At 45.2% G+C, this 27964-nt stretch overlaps 2 pseudogenes across 1 annotated transcript in view; both read right to left on the bottom strand.

Annotated features, from left to right (window-relative positions):
- LOC125549039 (uncharacterized) overlaps positions 1 to 27653 on the bottom strand; it is a 49764-nt pseudogene extending 22111 nt beyond the window's left edge. Inside the window, exons 1-11 of the transcript XR_015599874.1 lie at positions 27385 to 27653; positions 25222 to 25316; positions 21842 to 24018; positions 20669 to 20846; positions 20387 to 20430; positions 19896 to 19979; positions 19035 to 19058; positions 18849 to 18936; positions 17644 to 17739; positions 15753 to 15851; positions 13482 to 13517 (exon numbers count right to left, since the gene is read on the bottom strand). The product of XR_015599874.1 is annotated as an uncharacterized LOC125549039 (transcript). The remainder of the gene's footprint in view (positions 1 to 13481; positions 13518 to 15752; positions 15852 to 17643; positions 17740 to 18848; positions 18937 to 19034; positions 19059 to 19895; positions 19980 to 20386; positions 20431 to 20668; positions 20847 to 21841; positions 24019 to 25221; positions 25317 to 27384) is intronic.
- Positions 411 to 9555, bottom strand: LOC147981131 (uncharacterized; annotated as a pseudogene).
- Positions 27654 to 27964: the final 311 nt, after the last annotated feature.

Genomic DNA, 27964 nt, shown 5'->3' with positions numbered 1-27964 from the left:
CGGTTAACCGTTGGGGCATCAAACGACCTCCAAATGGAACGAAATTTGAAAGGCGGCCTACGGGTGACGTACCAAGGCCACTCGACAAATCTCGGCCCATTCCGAGAATGTTTTTCTCCCGCGGGTGCAATGGGTGCATGTGGGAGTGTCGGATCGCGAAACGGACAACGGGGAAAATGACCAGATGCATGAGACGAACTCGAATAGAAAAGAGATGCACATGATGCCATGAAATGAGATGCATGACATGAACAAAATGCAAAAGGAAAGACAAAAACCCAACCACGGAGGGAATATCATATCACATAGCCGGAAATGGCAAGAGTTGGAGTTACAAATATGGAAAGTTACATCCGGGGCGTTACATTGAGATCATCATCCCCATCACCATGGACACCGCCCATGTGCTCCTAGAGGTGGGCGCGGTGGTGGTGCTCTAGCTCCTCATCATGCTCATGCTCGTAGCTCCCCTCCTCTGAGCTCCCATAATCCCTGCACTCGCCGGCTCCATTCATCCGCAACATCATGTACACCCTCTCTTGCATCTATCCAAAAGGGATGTTATATGTTGGTCACACCCTAAAAAAATTAGAACATCGGGATATCAGTCGCACACCTCGGAACCCTAGGGATGGGGACGGGACAGCCAGGGCCGCGAGATCTAGCCAACTTGATGCTCCTGGATTTCGGTGTGGACCTGGCTGAGGGCCGTAAACGAGTGCCGCGCCGCGCATCGCCGTCGGCCTCGACCGTCACAGCGGCTTCCTCCGGAAGCGTCGGTCGACGGGTGCTGATTCTGGTTGGGGTTGCGGTCGGCGCCGGGCCTCTCGCCGCTTGTAACGCCCTCGATGCGGCTATATCTCCTATGTGTCGAAGCACGACTTAGAGGCATAATCGCATTGAAAGCAATGTCGCAAGTGAGGTAATCTTCACAACAACCCATGTAAATAAATAAAGGGGAAAGGTACATAGTTGGCTTACACTCGCCATGTCACACAAATACATAAATAAGTCATTACATTCATCCAATACACTCAGGGCCCGACTACGGTACCAAAATAAAGATCAACCCCCAAATGCGACAAATCCCCGATTACCCCAACTGGGCACCACTACTGATCATCTGGGAAAGACACATAATAACGACGAGAGTCTTCATCGAACTCCCACTTGAGCTCGGTCATATCATCTGGAGCGACATCATCGGTCCCTGCATCTGGTTTTGGAAGTAATCTGTGAGTCACGGGGACTCAGCAATCTCACACCCTCGCGATCAATACTATTTAAGCTTATAGGTAAGGTAAGGTATGATGTGGAGCTGCAGCAAGCGACTAGCATATATGGTGGCTAACAAGCGCAAATGAGAGCGAGAAGAGAAGGAAAAAGCACGGTCGAACAACTATGATCAAGATGTGATCCTAGAACAACCTACGTCAAGCATTACTCCAACACTGTGTTCACTTCCCGGACTCCGCCGAGAAGAGACCATCACGGTTACACACGCGGTGGATGCATTTTAATTAAGTTAAGTTTCATGTTATCTACAACCTGACATTAACAAATTCCCATCTGCCCATAACCGCGGGCACGGCTTTCGAAAGTTCAAATCCCTGCAGGGGAGTCCCAACTTAGCCCATCACAAGCTCTCACGGTCAACGAAGGATATACCTTCTCCCAAGACAAACCGATCAGACTCGGCATCCCGGTTACAAGACATCCTCGACAATGGTAAAACAAGTCCAGCAACACCGCGCGAATGTGTCGACAAATCCCGATAGGAGCTGCACATATCTCGTTCTCAGGGCACACTCAGATGAGACTAGCTACAAGTAAAACCAACCCTCAAGTTTCCCCGAGGTGGCCCCGCAGGCAGCTCAGTCGGACCAACACTCAGAGGAGGACTGGCCCAGGGGGGTTTAAATAAAGATGACCCTCGGGCTCCGGAAACCCAAGGGAAAAAGAGGCTAGGTGGTGGTTGGGCATTGCTGGAGGAGTTTTATTCAAGGCGAAATGTCAAGGGGTTCCCATTATAACCCAATCGTGTAAGGAACGCAAAATCCGGGAACATAACATCGATATGACGGAAACTAGGGCGGCAAGAGTGGAACAAAACACCAGGCATAAGGCCGAGCCTTCCACCCTTTACCAAGTATATAGGTGCATTAAGATAAACAAGATAATGTTATGATATCCCAACAAATAAACATGTTCCAACAAGGAACGATCTCCAATCTTCACCTGCAACTAGCAACGCTATAAGAGGGGCTGAGCAAAGAGGTAACATAGCCAAACAACGGTTTGCTAGGACATGGTGGGTTAGAGGTTTGACATGGCAATTTGGGAGGCATGATAAGCAAGTGGTAGGTATCGTAGCATAGGAATAGCAAAAGAGCGAGCATCTAGCAAGCAAAGATAGAAGTGATTTCGAGGGTATGGTCATCTTGCCTGCAAAGTTTTCAGAGTTGCCTTGATCCTCGTAAGCAAACTCAACGGGCTCCTCATTCACGAACGCGTCTCCCGGCTCTACCCAAACAAGAACACCAAGCAAAAGGAGCACAATCAACCACGTGCAATGCTCAAGCAACATGATGCCAACATGGTATGATATGCGAGATGCGGTATGTGATGCATATGCAAGATTTGCAAAGGAATGATTGAACCTGGCCTCAACTTGGAAATCCAAGAGTGCCACTGGAAAGGTGAGATGATTTCGGTCGAAATCGATATAAAGATCACCGGAATCGGATGCACGGTTTGGAAACGGCAAGCAAAACAAAAATGGCACCCTGCGATAATCAGCAAGTGACCATCTAAATGCATCAAGATAAATATGCTACAACACTCAAACATGATAACAAAATACATGGCAGGGATCCACTCATGATGCTTGACAAAAGATGAACACTGAGCTACGGCTAATTCATCCATTAACAGGTTCAAACAAGCATGGCAAAAGTGCAAAAGATTACTGATTTCAGACTTAGTGAAATTAACAACAAATCAGGAATTTATCATCAGGAATCAATCTTTAGAGCACGAAAACTACAAGTTACAGGAACATATAATGGCAAATCAAGGCATGTCATGAAGCTACTCTAAGCATATAACAAAAGTCCCTGAGTGACCTTGAGCCAAAAGGGATCAGAAAATACAATTGCAAGCATGTGAACATAGCAAAAACATAAACAGATTCAGACTTGGTGAAAAACTGGAGCATGGAAAACAGATTAACAAGTAGGCATGTTTACGAGCTCGATGCACTCACTACAGAGCATGGCATGACAAACTAAGCATACACCCATCAAGAAGACATGGCATAGAAGCTAGAAATGGCAAGAACAACATCATAGAATGCACGGATCAATAACAACAAGCTCGGCAAAATCGCTAAACAGGTTAACAATCTGCCAGGAACATTTTATAGCAAAAGTAGAGCTTGATTGACTCAAGCTAGGGTGCTCCATAATTTCAAACAAAGACATGGATGGATAGAGCACAACAATATTAACAAAACATCCTTACTGATCATCCTCAAAAGAGGCACGGATCACTAGGAAATAACATGAACATATGGCATAAAAACAATATCAGGACAAGGACTTAGTGAAATTCTAAGTCCCTGAAATCAGCATCATTGAGTAGGCTACTTTGCATGCTTGTGCTAGTCACCATAAAGATCACAAAAATACATGGCGACACCCCTGTAAAGATGGCATGGCATTCTACAAAACACATGTAGAGCTCAGGATCATAGCATGCACACATTAATCATGGCAAAAATGACAAAAGGCCATTTGCTGAAACAGATCTGAAATATTCCTCACATAGCCCTCTTCCAACAGCATTTCGGGTATCAAGATGAAATGATGTACTCGTCAAGACGAACATTTTGATATGCTACACACACGAATCGGAGCTACGGATGCAGAGTTATGGCATGTCAAACTATGCAAAAATAATAATAGGAGGAGAGGGAAAAGTCAACCCTCAAGAACAGATCTAGGGTTCCTGTAGCTTCACGCAATCCGAGGATCGCCGGCGAGGTTGCAGCGGCTCCGGCGAGGAAGGAGATGCGACGGGGAGGCGAGGGAGAGGCTGATCCGGGCTCTCCTCACCGAATCCGGGCGGCGGCGCTGACGAGGGCGGCGCGCGGCGGGGAGGGCCGGCCGGTGGTGCGGCGAGCTCCGCAGGGCGGCACGGCGAGCTCCGGCCACCGGAGCTGGGCGGCGCGGCGGAGGAACAGGCGCGGGCGGCGGCGCGAGGTCGGGGATGAAGGGGCGCGGCGCGGGCGCCTCTGGCCCAGGCGCGGCGCGGGCGGCGGCGGGAGGCGGCGAAGTGGGGCTCGTGCGCCACGTGGCGGCTCGGGACTGGCGGCGTGATTGTGTCCGGCACGTCCGGACGTGTCCGGCGCTGAGGACGAATGGACTAGGGTTAGGGTAGGATTTGACCTGGAATTTTCGGGGGAGATCTAGTTTTATAGGTATAGGAGCTAGGAAGCTCCAAATGAGGTGCGGTTTGCAGCCACGCGATCATGATCGAACGCTCTAGATGATAGAAGGGGTTTTGCTGGGTTTTGGGCCACTTTGGAGAGGTGTTGGGCTGCAACACACACGAGGCCTTTTCGGTCCCTCGGTTAACTGTTATAGTATCAAACGAAGTCCAAATGGCACGAAACTTGACAGGCGGTCTACCGATAGTAAACCAAGGCCGCATGACAAGTCTCGGTCCAATCCGAAAACGTTTAACACCCACACACGAAAAGAGGTAGAAAGGGACACCGGAGGACATAGGAGCGCCGGAATGCAAAACGGACAACGGGGAAAAAGCTCGGATGCATGAGACGAACACGTATGCAAATGTAATGCACATGATGACATGATATGAGATGCATGACAAAGACAAAACACACGAAGACAAAACCCCAAAAACGAGGAAATAAAATAACTTAGTGCCGAAAACGGCAAGAGTTGGAGTACAAATAAGGTAAATTACAGCTGGGGTGTTACACCGCTGCTGCTCCCTTTTGAATCCTCCTTGGGCGCGATAGTGCGGTGCGGGGTGAAAGGGATCTGGTATATATATACTCCCTCCGTTTCTAAATATAGGTGTGTCAGATCAGAGTTCTAGAAACCTAGTAATTCATTTCTTATCATCATCTGGTTTGATCGATAAGGCTAAATAGACACATAGAATTTTCACAGGTGCAACAAAATTTTGATAAGTTAACATGTTAAAAAGGTCTATCAAAGCCAAATGTCTTGAGTGCCAGTAAGACAAAATGATTTACCTGAAAGCTGAGCCAAGAGAAGTGTCTAGATCAATTTGTCCATTCCAAGAAACACCATAGTGACATGCTTGGCTGCAACCATAAAGAAACCATGAAATATCATATTTAACTAGTCCAACAGGTATGGCCATGGAGTTGAGTACATTTTTCTCTGCAAAAGAACAATTTAACCTAGGTATATTTCATTGTTCAAAACCCAGCGTTTACCCTTAAACAAGGATGCTGCTACATAACACAACATGGAGGTATACATGGGGAGTATACTACAGGTCACCAGCACAACCTGGGTACATATGGTACACCCTTTTTATTTTTTGCGTGTGGAACCACCACTGTACTTCCTAAGACCAGAAGTGCCCAAAGCCCGGCCCACCGCAAGCCATCCCGATGAGTTTGTTTGTCCCTCGAGCCCTGGGCAACATCCCCTCCAACAAGCTGCCACGCTGGTCTCCTACAGGTCGTGTGTGTCGTCTCATCTCCACGGCCTACCCATTCAATCTTATGCCTACAGCTTCCAAATCCTCCCCGCAGCCACCACTGTCCTGGATTAATGTTCCATTACACTGTGCCGTGTTAAGAAAATCTTTGGAATGGATGCTCATTAATTGGGAGCACTTACTGTTGGCCAGCTATGGAAGGAGAGGGATAGAGATAGACGATCGAGGAGCGTTACCGTCTTCGTGCTCCACGAAAGGAAGGTGGGCGGGGAGGAAAGGACAGAAGTCAGAAGCATATGTGGCATCATCAGACTGGAACTACTTGGAGAAGTTCCGTTGTAGTTGAGGCTGGATCCAATTCATAGCATACCTTCGGGGAGTTCTGGATATGAAATGGCACCTAGTGCGAAAACTGCATCATTTACTCCCTCGGAATCCTCCTGCTCTTTGCTGGGCCAGAAAGTGGCTTCAACACAGACACAAAACCAGGTATTTTCACAACAATTAAAAGTGGCTTGAACACAGACACAAAACCAGGAACTTTCACAAAAATTACTCAGATCTACCCATTGGAGCCAGCAAATATTGCAAAGATATACCGATTGATACCAATTAATAGGGACCATAGAAGTTACAAAGATTGATCCGTAACTTCATATACTGGCCGGATGCAGCCAGATGGGCGTCCGGTAGCCATTAAGGAGCTAGAGGTTGAGGACGCCACATGATGGGCGTCCGGTCGACTCATTGGATGGGTCCTCCACGTACTGGCCGACATCTCTATCTCTCTCTCTCTAAAAAGTAAAAACCTGCGTAGCCATGAGACTCTCCCGCGGAAGCATTTGGCGGCAAGTGCTACATTACCTCTGCTTGCTTGGCCATGCATTGACGAGCGGGGTTGGAGCCTTGGAGGCGGCGTGCATACGTGTAGTGCATGAATGCATGCAGCTATAGGTTGAGGAGGCTAGCTGCGTCCAGATCTATAATGATAGAAAAACATTATTGCATGTTTTATTTACAAAGTAACCTATTATCAATCGAAATGCGGCCAGAGTAACCTGCAAAACACCCAGGTTCCTATTGAAATATGCCCGAAGTAACCAGAAACTTAAGCAGAAGAACTACCCCCGAAGCAAATCAACATTACAAAAGATTTTATCAGCCGCAACAATAGCATGCAGCGGCGGACAAACAAGATGCTTTATCTGAAAGCTCGTGAATCATGACGAGATGATGATCACCAACTTGTCCATTTGAAAAACATGGCAGCAACAACCTGTAGAACACATACGGGATTACCCGCTAAGAGGACACCATAAAGAAACAAGGTTACAACCAACTCAGCAGGAGATAACAGCATCAGTCCATAAAGGTAGAATGTGATAAGGCAGGAATAAATGTTGATTTCTTGTACACAACACTACATAAGTTGCATGCTCATCCATTTGCATATTTCTACTTCTTTATACTATATGTGAAATAATATAAAATGGGACTTCCATATATGGTATATTCAAGTCTCATCAGACATCACAATTATTATGCCCTAATTTTCAGCATTAACTGGGTGTTAGAACCTTAACTTTGAGCATTAGTATGAATTCAAACACACATGTTAGCAACATCAGAAGCTTTCAATTTAACTTGAATTTGAATAAAAATCTGCTCACACAAAAGTATCATGATACATCAATCATTAAAGTGAAAAGTAAACGGTCATGACATGTAAATAATTGCACACAAGACATCATACTCTAAATACTCACCATATATGTATGCTGCTAAAACATCTATGGACATATTACATTAAGCACTTTCAATGCAATTTTTAGAAATACCCATTTTTACATACACTGTTGGAGGTGCAGAAATTCTACAAGGAATACCAATAGCCCAGTATATAAAAACACTAAACAAACATACAATCGCCAAACCTGAGTTCTAGAGACCAAAGACATCTAAAAATACAAATACTAAAATATGTAAAAAAAAAGTGGTGCACTGGTACAAAGGAACCCTACATTTTCTATGCTGGTGACTAGATTAATAAGCATAGACATGAGGTTGTATAGTAGAGGTACAAAGGAACCCTACATTTCCATGACGCAGGTGTGATTGCCTGATATGCTTCATACCATGAAAACATAGGCAATCCTCATCTATGGGGAACTATATGTTCTAACAATAACTAGGTTGAAAGTGGCATTGTACCTTATTTATTTGACGCCACTGAATAATGCAGTCAGGATGGTATGAATGCTTGCAGGGAAGTGCAACCAAGGATTCACCTTTCTTAAATTCCCTGCAACAAATTACACATCTACCAACAATAATTACACGTTAGCATGCCACTTTAATAATATATATTATTGTAAGGCTATGAAACTTAAAAGTACTTGAACATACTGTTCTGTCTTGCCATCTTGCATATCTTTTGTGTTGTAAGTTACTGAAGCTATGGAAGAAAGTGTATCAGCAGAGATACCTCTACTTTCTGTACTAACCACTTAACCCAATGCAACTAATTCTAGAAATCATGACTAGAAGTCTAGAACCATTAGCATTACATCTTGCAACTTCAGATGTAAGCCCGCGCACCAAAGGGAATAAAGAAAAAATAACTTGCCTCATAAGAGTACTCATCTGGATAAACCTTGCCATGAATCATGTATTTCTTCATTAACATGCCGATTTGTAAATGTCAGGTACTCTGACAAATTTGGCTGGTTAGTAAGCAAAAACATGATACCACAATTTGGACAAAGATGAAGTTCTCCATGCATAAATTAGACGAATTGGAGGTGCATGCCACAATCCTTGAAGAAAACATGGCAAGAGGTAAATGTTACCACTTATAGCATATTATCTACATCATAAGTTGCTTTTGGCTTTGATTGCTATATCAGAGAATAATTTAGCTCTACCAAGGAATTGTGCCACTGCTTCAATTAAAATAAATGTGTACTCGTACTACACTATATGTCACACGCATTAACAAAATAAGCATTGTTGTCGGTCCAAGATCATTTAATCAAAACTTGAGTGCTCCCAACTTCCAACTTCAAATACAGAAAATAAATCCATCCAAGAAAAGGAAACATAATTCACTACCTGCGCAGCGTTTATGTGATAATCAACATGCTCCTCTGCCCGCCCTACAAAGCAGAAGTAAGGTGGCACAACAGCAACCCACGCAAAATGTGAAATGAGCTGAAAAACAAAACATACTCACAATCGTTGATCCCAGCGAGGGGCATAAGCCATGTGACAACCTGTACTCTGCAGGGTCTAGTGCTGGCTCCACGTCCTGCACCTCGTCATCCTAATCGAACTCCTCCTCTCCAAAGCCTCAGAGAGCTCATCCTCGCCTTCATCCTTGCAGGTAGCCCTCACCCTCAGCCTTGAGATCATCATCCCCATCACCATGGACGCCACCCGGGTGCTCCTGGAGGTGGACGCGGTGGTGGTGCTCCAGCTCCTCCTCATGCTCATGCTCGTAGCTCCCGTCCTCTGAGCTCCCATAATCGCTGCACTCGCCGACTCCATTCATCCGCAACATCATGTACATCCTCTCCTGCATCTATCCAAAAGGGATGTTATATGTTGGTCGCACCCTCAAAAAAATAGAACATCGGGATATCAGTCGCGCACCTCGGAACCCTAGGGACGCGCACGGGACAGCCAGGGCCGTGAGATCTAGCCAACTTGCCTGCTCCTGGATTTCGGCATTGACCTGGCTGAGGGCCGTAAACGAGTGCCGCGCCGCACATCGTCGTCGGCCTCGGACGTCGCAGCCAGTGGTGGAGCTTTGTGGAGGGCAACCTGGGCCATCGCCCCCCGCCCCCCCAGCCCATGAGAAAGTTAGCAAATATCCCCTAGTATTCAGCCCATATGTCCAGTTAAAATCAGCCTAAAAGCATATTTCTTGCCCCTCCAGCCCATTTGGCCATGCACAAATTCAGCCCAAGCTCCGCCACTGGTCGAAGCGGCTTCCTCCGGAAGCGTCGGCCGTCAGGTGCTGATTCGGGCTAGGGTTGTGGTCGACGCAGGGCCTCTCGCCGCCGCTGCTCCCTTTTGAATCCTCCTTGGGCGCGATAGTGCGGTGCGGGACGAAAGGGATCTGGTATATATATACTCCCTCCGTTTCTAAATATAGGTGTGTCAGATTAGAGTTCTAGAAACCTAGTAATTCATTTCTTATCATCATCTGGTTTGATCAATAAGGCTAAATAGACGCATAGAATTTTCACAAGTGCAACAAAATTTTGATAAGGTAACATGTTAAAAAGGTCTAACAAAGCCAAATGTCTTGAGTGCCAGTAAGACAAAATGATTTACCTGAACGTTGGGCCAAGAGAAGTGTCTAGATCAATTTGTCCATTCCAAGAAACACTATAGCGATCAATTTGTCCATTCCAAGGAACACTATAGCGACATGCTTGGCTGCAACCATAAAGAAACCATGAAATATCATATTTAACTAGTCCAACAGGCATGTTCAGGGAGTTGAGGACATTTTTCTCTGCAAAAGAACAATTTGACCCAGGTATATTTCATTTTTCAAAAACTCAGCGTTTACCCTTAAACAAGGATGCTGCTACATAACACAACAAGGGGGTATACATGGGGAGTATACTACAGGTCACCAGCACAACCTGGGTACATATGGTACACCCCTTTTATTTTTTGCGCGTGGAACCACCATTTTACTTCCTAAGACCAGTAGTGCCCAAAGCCTGGCCCACCGCAAGCCATCCCGATGAGTTTGTTTGTCCCTCGAGTCCCATCGCCTGGGCAACATCCCCTCCGACAAGCTGCCACGCTGGTCTCCTGCAGGCCGTGTGTGCCGTCTCATCTCCGCGGCCTACCCATTCGATCTTATGCCTACAGCTTCGAGATCCTCCCCGCGACCACAACTGTCCTGGATTAATGTTCCATTACACCGTGCCATGTTAAGCAAATCTTTGGAATGGATGCTCATTAATTGGGAGCACTTACTGTTGGCCAGCTATTGAAGGAGTGGGATAGAGATAGACGACCGAGGAGCGTTACCGTCTTCGTGCTCCACAAAAGAAAGGTGGGCGGGGAGGAATGGACAGAAGTCGGAGCAAGCATATGTGGCATCATCAAACTGGAACTACTTGGAGAAGTTCCTTTGTAGTTGAGGCTGGATCCAATTCATAGCATACCTTGGAGGAGTTCTGGATATGAAATGGCACCTGGTGCGAAAAACACATCATTTACTCCGTCGGAATCCTCCTGCTCTTTGATGGGTCAGAAAGTGGCTTCAACACAGACACAATACCAGGAATTTTCACAACAATTAAAAGTGGCTTGAACATAGATGCAAAATCAGGAACTTTAACAAATTTGAGGGGTGCGACGGGTGCATGTGGGAATGTCGGATTGCGAAACGGACAACGGGGAAATGACTGGACGCATGAGACGAACACGAATACAAAAGAGATGCACATGATGCCATGAGATGAGATGCATGACATGAACAAAATGCAAAAGGAAGGGCAAAAACCCAACCACGGAGGGAATATCATATCACATAGCCAGAAATGGCAAGAGTTGGAGTTACAAATATGGAAAGTTACATCCGAGGCGTTACATTGAGATCATCATCCCCATAGCCATGGATGCCACCCGGGTGCTCCTGGAGGTGGGCGTGGTGGTGGTGCTCTAGCTCCTCCTCATGCTCATGCTCGTAGCTCCCGTCCTCTGAGCTCCCATAATCGCTGCACTCGCCGGCTCCATTCATCCGCAACATCATGTACGCCCTCTCCTGCATCTACCCAAAAGGGATGTTCTTTGTTGGTCGCACCCTAAAAAAATTTGAACATCGGGATATCAGTCGTGCACCTCGGAACCTTAGGGATGGGGACGGGACAGCCAGGGCCGCGAGATCTAGCCAACTTGTCTGCTCCTGGATTTCGGTGTGGACCTGGCTGAGGGCCGTAAACGAGTTTCGAGCCGCGCGTCGCCGTCGGCCTCGGCCCTCACAGCGGCTTCCCCCGGAAGCGTAGGCCGGCGGGTGCTGATTCGGGTTGGGGTTGCGGTCGGCGCCGGGCCTCTCGCCGCCCCTGCTCCCTTTTGAATCCTCCTTGGGCGTGATAGTGCAGTGCGGGGTGAAAGGGATCTGGTATATATATACTTCCTCCGTTTCTAAATATAGATGTGTCAGATCGGAGTTCTAGAAACCTAGTAATTCATTTCTTATCATCATCTGGTTTGATCAATAAGGCTAAATAGACGCATAGAATTTTCACAGGTGCAACAAAATTTTGATAAGTTAACATGTTATAAAAAGTTCTAACAAAGCCAAATGTCTTGAGTGCCAGTAAAACAAAATGATTTACCTGAAAGCTGAGCCAAGAGAAGTGTCTAGATCAATTTGTCCATTCCAAGAAACACCATAGCGACATGCTTTGCTGCAACCATAAAGAAACCATGAAATATCATATTTAACTAGTCCAACAGGCATGTCCATGGAGTAGAGTACATTTTTCTCTGCAAAAGAACAATTTAACAAAGGTATATTTCATTGTTCAAAAACCCAGCGTTTACCCTTAAATAAAGGATGCTGCTACATAACACAACATGGACGTATACATGGGGAGTATACTACAGGTCACCAGCACAACCTGGGTACATATGGTACACCCTTTTTATTTTTTGCGTGTGGAACCACCACTGTACTTCCACCACTGTGCCCAAAGCCCGGCCCACCGCAAGCCATCCCGATGAGTTTGTTTGTCCCTCGAGCCCCGTCGCCTGGGAAACATCCCCTCCGACAAGCTGCCACGCTGGTCTCCTACAGGCCGTGTGTGACGCCTCATCTCCGCGGCCTACCCATTCGATCTTATGCCTACAGCTTCCAAATCCTCCATGCGGCTACCACTGTCCTGGATTAATATTCCATTGCACCGTGCCGTGTTAAGAAAATCTTTGGAATGGATGCTCATTAATTAGGAGCACTTACTGTTGGCCAACTATGGAAGGAGAGGGATAGAGATAGACGATCAAGGAGCGTTACAGTCTTCGTGCTCCACAAAAGAAAGGTGGGCGGGGAGGAAAGGACAAAAGTCAGAAGCATATGTGGCATCATCAGACTGGAACTACTTGGAGAAGTTCCGTTGTAGTTGAGGATGGATCCAATTCATAGCATACCTTGGGGGAGTTCTGGATATGAAATGGCACCTGGTGCGAAAGCCGCATCATTTACTCCATCGGAATCCTCCTGCTCTTTGCTGGGTCAGAAAGTGGCTTCAACACAGACACAAAACCAGGAATTTTCACAACAATTAAAAGTGGCTTGAACACAGACACAAAGCCAGGAACTTTCACAAAAATTACTCAGATCTACCCATTGGAGCCAGCAAAAATTGCAAAGATATACCGATTGATACCAATTAATAGGGACCATAGAAGTTACAAAGATCGATCGGTAACTTCATATACTGGTCGGATGCAGCCAGATGGGCGTCCGGTAGCCATTAAGGAGCTAGAGGTTGAGGACGCCACATGATGGGCGTACGGTCGACTCATTGGATGGGTCCTCCACGTACAGGCCGGCATCTCTCTCTCTCTCTCTCTCTCTCTAAAAAGTAAAAAACCTGCGTGGCCATGAGACTCTCCCGCGGAAGCGTTTGGCGGCGAGTGCTACATTACCTCTGCTTGCTTGGCCATGCATTAACGAGCGAGGTTGGAGCCTTGGAGGCGGCGTGCGTACGTGCAGTGCATGAATGCACGCAGCTACAGGTTGAGGAGGCCAGCTGCGTCCAGATCTATAACGATAGAAAAACTTTATTGCATGTTTTATTTACAAAGTAACCTATTATCAATCAAAATGCGGCCAGAGTAACCTGCAAAACACCCAGGTGCCTACTGAAATATGCCCGAAGTAACCAGAAACCTAAGCAGAAGAACTACCCCCGAAGCAAATCAACATCACAAAAGATTTTATCAGGCGCAACAATGGCATGCAGCGGCGGACAAACAAGATGCTTTACCTGAAAGCTCGTGAATCATGACGAGATGATGATCACCAACTTGTCCATTTGAAAAACATGGCAGCAACAACCTGTAGAACACACACGGGATTACCCGCTAAGAGGACACCATAAAGAAACAAGGTTACAACCAACTCAGCAGGAGATAACAGCATCGGTATATAAAGGTAGAATGTGATAAGGCAGGAATAAACGTTGATTTCTTGTACACAACACTACATAAGTTGCATGCTCATCCATTTGCATATTTCTACTTCTCTATACTATATGTCAAATAATATAAAATGGGACTTCCATATATGGTATATTCAAGTCTCATCAGACATCACAATTATTATGCCCTAATTTTTAGCATTAACTGGGTGTTAGAACCTTAACTTTGAGCATTAGTATGAATTCAAACACACATGTTAGCAACATCAGAAGCTTTCAATTTAACTTGAATTTGAATAAAAATCTGCTCACACAAAAGTATCATGATACATCAATCATTAAAGTGAAAAGTAAACGGTCATGACATGTAAATAATTGCACACAAGACATCATACTCTAAATACTCACCATATATGTATGCTGCTAAAACATCTATGGACATATTACATTAAGCACTTTCAATGCAATTTTTAAAAATACCCATTTTTAGATACACTGTTGGAGGTGTAGAAATTCTACAAGGAATACCAATAGCCCAGTATATAAAAACACTAAACAAACATACAAACGCCAAACCTGAGTTCTAGAGACCAAAGACATCTAAAAATACAAATACTAAAACATGTAAAAAAAAAGTGGTGCACTGGTACAAAGGAACCCTACATTTTCTATGCTGGTGACTAGATTAATAAGCATAGACGTGAGGTTGTATAGTAGAGGTACAAAGGAACCCTACATTTCCATGGCGCAGGTGTGATTGCCTGATATGCTTCATACCATGAAAACATAGGCAATCCTCATCTATGGGGAACTATATGTTCTAACAATAACTAGGTTGAAAGTGGCATTGTACCTTATTTATTTGACGGCACTGAATAATGCAGTCAGGATGGTATGAATGCTTGCAGGGAAGTGCAACCACGGATTCACCTTTCTCAAATTCCCTGCGACAAATTACACATCTACCAACAATAATTACACGTTAGCATGCCACTTTAATAATATATATTATTGTAAGGCTATGAAACTTAAAAGTACTTGAACGTAATGTTCTGTCTTGCCATCTTGCATATCTTTTGTGTTGTAAGTTACTGAAGCTAAGGAAGAAAGTGTATCAGCAGAGATACCTCTACTTTCTGTACTAACCACTTAACCCAATGCAACTAATTCTAGAAATCGTGACTAGAAGTCTAGAACCATTAGCATTACATCTTGGAACTTCAGATGTAAGCCCGCGCACCAAAGGGAATAAAGCAAAAATAACTTGCCTCATAAGAGTACTCATCTGGATAAACCTTGCCATGAATCCTGTATTTCTTCATTAACATGCCGATTTGTAAATTCCAGGTACTCTGTTAAATTTGGCTGGTTAGTAAGAAAAACATGATACCACAATTTGAACAAAGATAAAGTTCTCCATGCATAAATTAGACGAATTGGAGGTGCATGCCACAATCCCCGGAGAAAACATGGCAGGAGGTAAATGTTACCACTTATAGCATATTATCTACTCCCTCCATTTCGAATTACTTGTCACATGTATGGATGTATCTAGATGTATTTTAATTGTAGATACATCCATTTCTAAGACGAGTAATTTGGAACGGAGGGAGTACATCATAAGTTGCTTTTGGCTTTGATTGCTATATCAGAGAATAATTTAGCTCTACCAAGGAATTGTGCCACTGCTTCAATTAAAATAAATATTTACTCGTACTACACTATATGTCACACGCATTAACAAAATAAGCATTGTTGTCGGTCCAAGGTCATTTAATCAAAACTTGAGTGCTCCCAACTTCCAACTTCAAATACAGAAAATAAATCCATCCAAGAAAAGGAAACATAAATCACTACCTGCGCAGCGTTTATGTGATAATCAACATGCTCCTCTGCCCGCCCTACAAAGCAGAAGTAAGGCGGCACAACAGCAACCCACGCGAAATGTGAAATGAGCTGAAAAACAAAACATACTCACAATCGTTGATCCCAGCGAGGGGCATAAGCCATGTGACAACCTGTACTCTGCAGGGTCTAGTGCTAGCTCCACGTCCTGCACCTCGTAATCCTAATCGAACTCCTCCTCTCCAAAGCCTCGGAGAGCTCGTCCTCGCCTTCATCCTTGCAGGTAGCCCTCACCCTCAGCCTTGAGATCATCATCCCCATCACCATGGACGCCACCTGGGTGCTCCTGGAGGTGGACGCGGTGGTGGTGCTCTAGCTCCTCCTCATGCTCATGCTCGTAGCTCCCATCCTCTGAGCTCCCATAATCGCTGCACTCGCCGACTCCATTCATCCGCAACATCATGTACGTCCTCTCCTGCATCTATCCAAAAGGGATGTTATATGTTGGTCGCACCCTCAAAAAAATTAGAACATCGGGATATCAGTCGCGCACCTCGGAACCCTAGGGACGGGGACGGGACAGCCAGGGCCACGAGATCTAGCCAACTTGCCCGCTCCTGGATTTCGGCGTTGACCTAGCTGAGGGCCGTAAACGAGTGTCGCGCCGCGCATCGTCGTCGGCCTCGGATGTCGCAGGCTCGCAGCGGCTTCCTCCGGAAGCATCGACCGGCATGTGCTTGGGCTAGGGTTGCGGTCGGTGCAGGGCCTCTCGCCGCCGCTGCTCCCTTTTGAATCCTCCTTGGGCGTGATAGTGCAGTGCGGGACGAAAGTGATCTGGTATATATATACTCCCTCCATTTCTAAATATAGGTGTGTCAGATCAGAGTTCTAGAAACCTAGTAATTCATTTCTTATCATCATCTGGTTTGATAAATAAGGCTAAATAGACGCATAGAATTTTCACATGTGCAACAAAATTTTGATAAGGTAACATGTTAAAAAGGTCTAACAAAGCCAAATGTCTTGAGTGCCAGTAAGACAAAATGATTTACCTGAAAGTTGGGCCAAGAGAAGTGTCTAGATCAATTTGTCCATTCCAAGAAACACTATAGCGATCAATTTGTCCATTCCAAGAAACACTATAGCGACATGCTTGGCTGCAACCATAAAGAAACCATGAAATATCATATTTAACTAGTCCAATAGGCATGTTCAGGGAGTTGAGTACATTTTTCTCTGCAAAAGAACAATTTGACCCAGGTATATTTCATTGTTCAAAAACCCAGCGTTTACCCTTAAACAAGGATGCTGCTACATAACACAACATGGGGGTATACATGGGGAGTATACTACAGGTCACCAGCACAACCTGGGTACATATGGTACACCCCTTTTATTTTTTGCGTATGGAACCACCATTGTACTTCCTAAGACCAGTAGTGCACAAAGCCCGGCCCACCACAAGCCATCCCGATGAGTTTGTTTGTCCCTCGAGCCCCATCGCCTGGGCAACATCCCCTCAAACAAGCTGCCATGCTGGTCTCCTGCAGGACATGTGTGCCGTCTCATCTCCGCGGCCTACCCATTCGATCTTATGCCTACAGCTTCGAGATCCTCCCCGCGGCCACAACTGTCCTGGATTAATGTTCCATTACACCGTTTCGTGTGAAGAAAATCTTTGGAATGGATGCTCATTAATTGGGAGCACTTACTGTTGGCCAGCTATGGAAGGAGAGGGATAGAGATAGACGACCGATGAGTGTTACCTTCTTCGTGCTCCACAAAAGAAAGGTGGGCGGGGAGGAAAGGACAGAAGTCAGAGCAAGCATATGTGGCATCATCAAACTGGAACTACTTGGAGAAGTTCCTTTGTAGTTGAGGCTGGATCCAATTCATAGCATACCTTGGGGGAGTTCTGGATATGAAATGGCACCTGGTGCGAAAAACACATCATTTACTCCGTCAGAATCCTCCTGCTCTTTGTTGGGTCAGAAAGTGGCTTCAACACAGACACAATACCAGGAATTTTCACAACAATTAAAAGTGGCTTGAACACATACACAAAACCAGGAACTTTCACAAAAATTACTCAGATCTATCCATTGGAGCCAGCAAAAATTGCAAAGATATACCGATTGATACCAATTAATAGGGACAATAGTAGAAGTTACAAAGATCGATCGGTATCTTCATGTACTGGCTGGATGCAGCCAGATGGGCGTCTGGTAGCCATTAAGGAGCTAGAGGTTGAGGATGCCGCATGATGGGCATCCGATCGACTCGTTGGATGGGTCCTCCATGTACTGGCCGGCATCTCTCACTCTCTCGATCTCTAAAAAGTATAAACCTGCGGGACCATGAGACTCTCCCGCGGAAGCGTTTGGTGGCGAGTGCTATGTTACCTCTGCTTGCTTGGCCATGCTTTGCCGAGCGAGGTTGGAGCCTTGGAGACGGCGTGCGTGTAGTGCATGAATGCATGCAGCTAGAGGTTGAGGAGGCCAGCTGCGTCCACATCTGTAACGATAGAAAAACTTTATTGCATGTTTTATTTACAAAGTAGCCTGTTATCAATCGAAATGCTGCCAGAGTAACCTGCAAAACACCTAGGTCCCTACTGAAATATGCCCGTAGTAACCAGAAACCTAAGCAGAAGAACTGCCCCCGAAGCAAATCAACATCACACAAGATTTTATCAGGCGCAACAATGGCCTGCTGCGGCAGTCAGACAAGATGCTTTACCTGAAAGCTCGTGAATCATGAAGAGTTGATGATGACCAATTTGTACATTTGAAAAACATGGCAGCAACAGCCTGTATAACTCACAGGGGATTACCCACTAAGAGGACACCATACAGAAACAAGGTTACAACCAGCTCAGCAGGAGATAAACAACATCAGTATATACAGGTAGAAATAAGGTAGGAGTAAACGTTGATTTCTTGTACACAACACTACATAAGTTAAATGCTCGTCGATTTGCATATTTCTACTTCTCTATACTATATGTGCAATAATATAAAATGGGACTTCCATATATGGTATATTCAAGTCTCATGAGACATCACAATCATTACACCCTAATTTTCAGCATTAACTGGGTGTTAGAACCTAAACTTTGAGCATTAGTATGAATTCACACACACATGTTAGCAAGATCAGAAGCTTTCAATTTAACTTGAATTTGAATAAAAAATTTCTAACACAAAAGTAAATGGTCATATGATCATTTAGAGTGAAAAGTAAATGGTCATGACATATAGATAATTGCACACAAGACATCGTGTAAATACTCACCATATATGTATGCTGCTGAAACATCTATGGACAAATTACATTAAGCACTTTCAATTAATTTTTAGAAATGCCCATTTTTACATACACTGTTGGAGGTGCAAAAATTCTACAAGGAATACCAATAGCCTAGTATATAAAACCCTAAACAAAAATACTATCACCAAACCTGAGTTCTAGAGACCCAAGACATCTAAAAATACAAATACTAAAATATGTAAAAAAAAAAGTGGTGCGCAGGTACAAAGGAACCCTACATTTTCTATTCAGGTGACTTGATTAATAAGCATAGACGTGTGGTTGTATAGTAGAGGTACAAAGGAACCCTACATTTTCCATCGCGCAGGTGTGATTGCCTGATATGCTTCATACCATGAAAACATAGGCAATCCTCATCTATGGGGAACTATATGTTCTAACAATAACTAGGTTGAAAGTGGCATTGTACCTTATTTATTTGACGCCACTGAATAATGCAGTCAGGATGGTATGAATGCTTGTAGGGAAGTGCAACCAAGGATTCACCTTTCTCAAATTCCCTGCGACAAATTACACGTCTACCAACAATAATTACACGTTAGCATGCCACTTTAATCATATATATTACTGTAAGGATATTGAAACTTAAAAGTATTTGAACGTACTGTTCTGTGTTGCCATCTTCCATATCTTTTGTGTTGTAGGTTACTGAAGCTAAGGAAGCAAGTGTATCAGCAGAGAGACCTCTACTTTCTGTACCAACCACTTCACCCAATGCAACTAATTCCTGAAATCATGACTAGAAATCTAGAACCATTAGCATTGCATCTTGGAACTTCAGATGCAAGCCCGGGCACCAAAGGGAATAAAGCAAAAATAACTTGCCTCATAAGAGTATTCATCTGGATAAACCTTGCCATGAATCATGTGTTTCTTCAGTAACATGCCGATTTGTAAATGTCAGGTACTCTGTCAAATTTGGCTGGTTTCAATAAGTAAGCAAAAACACGATACCACAATTCGAACAAAGATAAAGTTCTCCGCGCATAAATTAGACGAATTGGAGATGCATGCCACAATCCCCGGAGAAAACATGGCAGGAGTTAAATGTTACCGCTTATAGCATACTATCTACATCATAAGTTGTTTTTGGCTTTGATTGCTATATCAGAGAATAATTTAGCTCTGCCAAGAAATTATGCAACAGCTTCAATTAAAATAAACAAGTACTCCTACTACACTGTATGTCACACACATTAACAAAATAAGCATTGCTGTCGGTCCAAGGTCATTTAATCAAAACTCGAGTGCTCCCAACTTCCAACTTCAAATACAAAAATTAAATCCATCCAAGAAAAGGAAACATAAACCACTACCTGCACAGCGTTTATGTGATCCTCAACATGCTCCTCTGCCCGCCCTACAAAGCAAAAGCAAAACTGCACATCAGTAGCCCACGCGAAATGTGAAATGAGATGAAAAACAAAACATACTCACAATCGCTGATCCCAGCGAGGGCCATAAGCCATGTGACAACCTGTACTCTGCCGGGTCTAGCGCTGGCTCCACGTCCTGCACCTCCTCATCCTAATCGAACCCCTCCTCTTCAGAGCCTCGGAGAGCTCGTCCTCGCCTTCATTCTTCCAGGTAGCCCTCACCCTCAGCCTTGAGATCATCGTCCCCATCACCATGGACGCCACCCGGGTGCTCCTGGTGGTGGACGCGGTGGTGGTGCTCCAGCTCCTCGTTCTCGTGCTCGTAGCTCCCGGCCTCTGAGCTCCCATAATTGCTGCTCTCGGCGCCTCCGTTCATCCGCAGCATCATGTACGCCCTCTCCTGCATCGATCCAAAAGGTATGTTATATGTTAGTCGCACCCTCAAAAAAAAATTAAAACATCGAGATATTAGTCATGCACCTCGGAACCCTAGGGACGAGGAGGGACGGCCGGGGCCGCGAGATCTAGCCAACTTGCCTGCTCCTGGAGGTCGGCGCGGCCTGGCTGAGGGCCGTGAACGGGCGCCGTGCCATGCCTCGTCGTCGGCCTCGGCGGCCGCAGCAGCACCCTCCGGAAGCTTCGGCCGGCGGGTGCTGATTCGGGCTAGGGTTGCGGTCAGCACCGGGCCTCTCGCCGCCGCTGCTCCCTTTTGAATCCTCCTTGGGCGCGATAGTGCGGTGCGGGACGAAAGGGATCTGGTATATATATACTCCCTCCGTTTCTAAATATAGGTGTCAGATCAGAGTTCTAGAAACCTAGTAAATCATTTCTTATCATCATCTGGTTTGGTCAATAAGGCTAAATAGACGCATAGAATTTTCACAGGTGCAACAAAATTTTGATAAGGTAACATGTTAAAAAGGTCTAACAAAGCCAAATGTCTTGAGTGGCAGTAAGACAAAATGGTTTACCTAAAAGCTGAGCCAAGAGAAGTGTCCAGATCAATTTGTCCATTCCTGTCCGTTCCAAGAAACAACACAGCGACATGCTTGGCTGCAACCATAAAGAAACCATGAAATATCATATTTAACTAGTCCAACAGGCATGTTCAGGGAGTTGAGTACATTTTTCTCCGCAAAAGAACACTTTAACCCAGGTATATTTCATTGTTCAAAAACCCAGCTATGTTTACCCTTAAACAAGGATTCTGCTACATAACACAACATGGGGGTATACATGGGGAGTATACTACAGGTCACCAGCACAACCTGGGAACATATGGTACAGCACTAGACAAACCGTACCACCCAACTAACTCCAGGTTGAAACAAGTGAAAGAAGGAAAAACAGTTAAGCGGGAGCACAGAACAAGCGCATGTGGCATCATCAGACTACTTGAAGAAGTTCCTTTGGAGTTGACCCTGGATCCAATTCATAGCATCCCTTGGGGGAATTGTGAGCTTCTTCACCAGTAAGGATATGAAACGGCACCTGGTGCGAAAACCGCGTCATTTCCTCCTCTGGAATCCTCCTGCTCTTTGCTGGGTCAGAAAGTGGCTTGAACACAGACACAAAGCCAGGCACTTTCTCAATGGGCATGACAGAAAGGCCTTCACTTGGGCTGTAGCTGTCAAGAACCTGCACCAAGTCATACTTGTACATTGTCTCATCAGGTACAAGTTCATCCCAGTCGGCAGACCAGTTCTGGTACAGGGCCCAGATATCACCTTTCCGTGGAAGAATTCTGATGATTCTTCTACCTGGACCTTTCTGACATGCGACAAGATGAGAGAATTTATTCAGCTCGTCAGCATCTTCGGATGCACCAGGCTTGAAATCGCCACAGGTCTTGGAGAATCCACATGAGAGCCAGTTTGAAGCCCCAAACTCGTCGGGATTATCCGCCTTGAGGAATGCAAATGTAACCTTAAAAGGGCGTCTGGAGTGCACTGTCTGGATCAAAGCATAGTAGCGAGGCATGCCATCTTCTTCATCATATGTGGCCCACACTTGATCCTTCTGGAAAGAGTTCCCAGAATGATCACCAAAGGCATAGAAATCTGCATCAGGGACAAGCATTTCATCGGGAGATGGCTCTTGTTCCCTACGGCTTCTCCTGGTGTAAAAAATCCGTATTTCAGGTTTCTTCCACTCCCATGACCCCATTTCTTCTGAACCGGCATGCTTCCTCTTCTCTGCCCTCTTTCTTTCACTGTTCAGTTTCTTCCCATTATCATCTTCTGGATGAACAGAACTACTTCGTTGTGTCCTCTTCATTTTCTTGGCATCAACTGATGTGCTGCATGTGGCCGCTTTGTTTGTTCTCTGACTAGTCTGCATCTTTCGTCCATTCTCCATATCAGCCTTCTTCCTGTTGAACTCCTCTAATTTGTCCCGAAGTTGGAGTTTCATCTTGTTAATTAGTAAGCTTCGCATATCCAACTTCTCCATCTCCTTGATGAAGCTGCTCCCTGCAGATACAGGACAATTAGATGTTTCCTTGCGCCTCTTCGCTCCCGATGCCCGGTCAGTGGAGCGAGCCTTCCTTTTGGCTTTGTTCTGTGAACTTGAGTCGCCATCAAGGCCAGAGCTTGTTGACTGCGGCGCCACTTTCTTGTATCGCTTCTTTGCGGCTTCCTTTTCCTTCCTTGCTGCAGCTTTTCTAGGGATTGATGATCCGGAAGAGCCTGAAACAGTACCATGTGTCTGTTGCACTGAATGTGAAAAAGTGTGTGCACCACCTGCAGATCCCTGAAAAGAGCACCGCTGCTGCATAGGATTATGATGATTCCGGCTACCACTAGCCACTCCTGTTCCTGCCATTCCCTCACCAGGACATGCTGTGCGACCCCTACTACTATTAGTATCCATTGACTTTGGTTGGTAGGTGTGACTTGAAGTAGGCGGAGGAGGAACTTCTTCAGCCTTAAAAGGTTTATGGCACTCTGGGCATATCATATATTGGTTCACGTATTGCCTTGGGTACTCAAAGTTCATGCGACAAGAAATGCAGACTGTCCAAAATGTGCTTAGCTTTGGGATATTTGGAGTAGGCACATTGGGAGGTGAGGCTGGACCAGTATTTTGCCTGCAGAAGCCATTCATACTTGGCATGGATGAACTGGAAGTGTTATCAACACTTACTTGGGAGTTATTCTGAAGGACTCGTAAAGAGCTCATATGCCTCCTCTGATCATGAAGTATTCTCTTGTTTTTGTCAGACAATACATTCCAAGCATCTGAGATGAGATTGAAAGCACTATCAGCACCAACGAAACTGTTCTTGTCTGGATGAGTTTGTAAGGCCAGCTTCTTGTACTGCTTCCTGATAGTCTCCTCATCAGCCCAGGTTGATACTTCTAGGATGCCATACCAGTCATTCTCCCCTTCAAACTTTTTCAGTGACCTTAGGTGGACATCCAAGGCTACAATCATCTGATCGATGCCCTCAAGATCGAAAAGACCCTTTGCTTTCAAGGCAAACTTCCTTGCGCCCGCAAAATCGTTCACCTTGTACTTCCTTTCAGCCATCTCCTTTGATCTGATCGCTTCATCTTTGTTGCACTCCATATCTGTAGAAAATACTGTGTCAGCCTTGTTTCATAAATCAATCATAACGTTCAAATAAGTATTGTGATAAGCTACCATCGTATCAAATTTTAAAATACTTCATTGAGGGAGTGCACAAAATGTGGAGTACACTGCCTGTGCACTCGTCTCTATGGTGTCAAATCCATATCCATATAACACATTTTATTGAAACAAAAGCAAAGAGAGATAACACATGATTGGGTACAGCAGCATTCAAACAGAAGAAAACAAGGGCACTACTATAACACATCAAAATCCATGCATGAAGTGCTATGTTTAGTTTACAACCACGTCCTAATCAAAAGAATTGGACATGCTACTAGAAAACTGGATGCGGTTACTACATTCCAAGTAGTAAGGTCATTAACGAATATGCACTTCCACAATTCCACCATGTGCAATTGAATAAAAATAAACAATCAATCTGAAAGAAGCCGCATTTCGGACCATGGAGTGAGTTTATGGTTGACTGATTACTATTTCAGGGGTTCATACTTGATCTGTACCTTTAAGTCCCTAGTCCAAATTAACTAGTTTCAACCATTGCAGAAATATAGACAGTAATCAATACGAAAACCATGCTAAACAATAAAGAGCAGCATACTCTCCAATCAGCCTAGAGAGATTTTAGCTAGATACAAAAACTACAATAGCGAGGCAAAGTTGATCAAAATGTCTCCAGCAACTCACAGCATGCAAAAGGATTAGTGTTTGGCATACACGCTGTTGGGCGAGTTAATATCTGACTGCTGTTTCCCCAAAGTTGATACTTAATCTAGACCCTAGCAGCCCTAGTAGTCCAGTACTGCCAAATTATGAACTAAAAGCTAAAAAATAAATAATCTTTCCCAAGCAATGCTAAACAGTAGATGAGCAGAACACTTTCCAATCATGGCAGAGAGATCCCACCCCAAAACAGCAAACTGTAGACCTAGACAAACTTGATCAAGCAAAGCATCCCCCCCCACCCCCCAAAAAAACAAAAACAAAAGGAGTGGCGTTTCACTTTCGCGCCATCCAGCGAGTTAATTTCCGCTTGCTGTTCCCAAAGCTGATGCTTAATCGATCATAAAACTGAAGATAAACAGCAATCATGTCGAACCAATGCTAAACAATATTGAGAAGAACACTCTCCAATCATCACAGGGAGATTCTACTTAAACCTACATAGTAGCAAGACAAACCTGATCAAGCGTTTCCCACAATAACAACTCACGGCACCAAAACACGAGTGTGGCAATGTGCAGCTGCTGCTTCTAATCACGGGGAGGAAACGAACCTGTAGAATATTTTGTCAGCCTTGTTTCATAAATCAATCATAACATTCAAGTAAGTATTGTGATAAGGTACCATAGTATCAAATAATACTTCATTGAGGGAGTGCACAAAATGTTGGGTACACTGCCTGTGCACTCGACTCAATGGCGCCAAATCCATATTCATATAGTAAACATTTAACTGGAACAAAATCGAAGAGAGATGACGCATGATTGCAAACAAAAGCATTCCACAAGAAGAAGAAAAAGGGGGACGACTAACACGTCAAAAGCCAACCACATCCTAATTAAAAGAATTAAACATGCTACTAGAAAACTAGACTTGGTTACTATGTTCCCAAACAGTATTAATTCGGTATACTGCATGATTTAAGGGAAAATATTACCATCCTTGCACGCATTCCAAAAGAAGCAAATTAGACTACAACTAGTACAAGAAACTCTGCAGCATTAGCATTTATGTTTAGGTTTCACAGTAATTATTATCTTTAACAGCTATGATGTCCCAGTAGTTGAATTCATCATCAGCTACTATGTTTTCTCAAGACTATGACCATTGATTAACCTGCCTGAAATGTTTAATAACCCTGCACGTGCAGTTATCTCGATCCTGCCAAATCCAGTATTCACACAAAACTACGCATTTCATGGGACACTACCAGGTCCCAACACTTGCACCTTTGTGTTACTGAATAAAATTAATCAAACAAATCAAAAGAAGCCACATTTTGCACCATCTAGTGAGTCAATAGTTGATTGCTTACTATCCCAGTAGTTCATACTTGATCTGTACCCTTAAACCCCTAGTCCAATTTAACTAGTTTCAATCATTACGGAAATCTAGACAGTAATCGTATCAAAGCCATGCTAAACAATAAAGAGCAGCACACTCTCCAATCATCCTAGAGGGATTCTAGTACGAAAACTACGCACAAGGCAATTTGTCGTTTAAAATGTCCTGAACAACTCACAGCATGCAGAAGCATCAGCGCTTTGGTGTACGCCATTGGGTTAGTTAATATCGGTTTGTTGTTCCAAGGTTGATACTTAATCTGAACCTTGCAGTCTAGCACTCTCAATTATAAACTATAAGCTAAACAGTAATCATGCCCAAGCAATTGTAACAGTAATGGGCAGAACACTCTCCAATCATGTCAGAAAGATCCCACCCAAATACAGCAAACTACAGACCAAGCCAAACTTGATCAAGCAAAGCATATCTCAAGAAAAAAAAGGAGCAGCGCTCCGCTCTCACGCCATCGTGCGAGTTAATCGCCGTTAAACGTTTATAAAGCTGATGCTTAATCAGTCATAAAACTGAAGATGAACAGTAATCATGTCAAACCAATGCTAAACACTAATGGGAAGAACACTCTCCAATCATCACAGGGAGATTCTACTTAAACCTACATACCACAAAGAAAAAAAAATCGATCAAGCGTTTACCCCCAAGAACAAGTCAGGAACACGAACGTGGCAATGTGAGGCGCCGCTTCCAATCACGGGGAGGAAACGGAGGTTCCAACCCGCGTATGTGTAGAGCGCACAGGAAACGACGATTCCAACCCGTGTATGTATGTGTAGAGCGCACACACGAAACAAATCGGAGTCCAACCTGGGAACGGCAACCAACCAACCAACCCACGGAGAAGCGCACCCAAACCCCAGGCAGATTGAACCAATGCACCCACCCAAAGCGGCGCCGCCGGGCGTGGCGGCGGAGCCTACGCGATCGCCATCGGTCCACGAACCGGATAGGAGAGCCCCGGAACCCCCGCGCCCGCCGCCGATTCGCGCCGGTGCTCGAAGACGCCGGCCGGTATCTCTGTCTTCCCCTGTATGTAGAAAAAGAGGCCTTTCGTCCCGAAGCAAGTGTCCCGAACCAAACCCAACCCAACCCACCGGAAGTTGCGGGAATCCCACTTCCGCGGCGACGGCGGCCGGCGGCGGCGAGCGAACCAGGCGAGAATCGCGCGGGCGGTTTTGAACGCGTCGCCCAATTTTTGCGCGCAAGTAGAGAGGGAGAGCGAGCAGCGGGCGGAGAGGGGGAGGGAGGGGGGTGGCGCTCACCTCGTTTTCGTCGAGAGGCAGGGACGGGACGGGGGACCCGGCGGGCAGAGAGGGGGCCGGCTCCTCCTCCTCGCTCGGTTCGGTGGATTTGGTTTCTGATTTCTGATGATGGGAAAAATTCTTTGTTTGCGAACAAGATTAAAAATGTATGTTTGGCTGTGGTGTGGGTGAGAAAGGTGACGGCGCAGAAGCCGGAGTAGGAAATCGAATCGGGAGGGGAGTCCGGTTTAAATACGAGACCGGGGGGAGTTTGGAAACGAAACCCTAAGCGAGCGAGAGAGAGAGCAACGGCGAATTGCGAATTTTGGAGACCAAATCGCGGGCGGCGCGTTCGGGAGTTTCGTACCAGCTTTGTTTGTGGTGGCACGGTGAGCGGCGCGTTCCTTCGCTCGGTTTCGGCACGTCACGGCCTCTTGCGTCACACTTGTGGAGCGGTGGGCGGACCCGGCCGGAACAAATATTCGGTGGGTGCCCCGAGTTTGACTTTTTTTTTCTTAAACACAGTACAGACACAGACCTTTATATATACATTCATCCCTATGAACGCACGAACACACACCTTATACCTATGAGCATCTTC

The sequence above is a fragment of the Triticum urartu genome, chromosome 3A (genome assembly GCF_056163025.1).
Source record: "Triticum urartu cultivar PI428250 chromosome 3A, HENAU_Tu73, whole genome shotgun sequence".
Taxonomy (NCBI): domain Eukaryota; kingdom Viridiplantae; phylum Streptophyta; class Magnoliopsida; order Poales; family Poaceae; genus Triticum; species Triticum urartu.
This window is presented reverse-complemented; position numbering and strand designations above follow the sequence as displayed.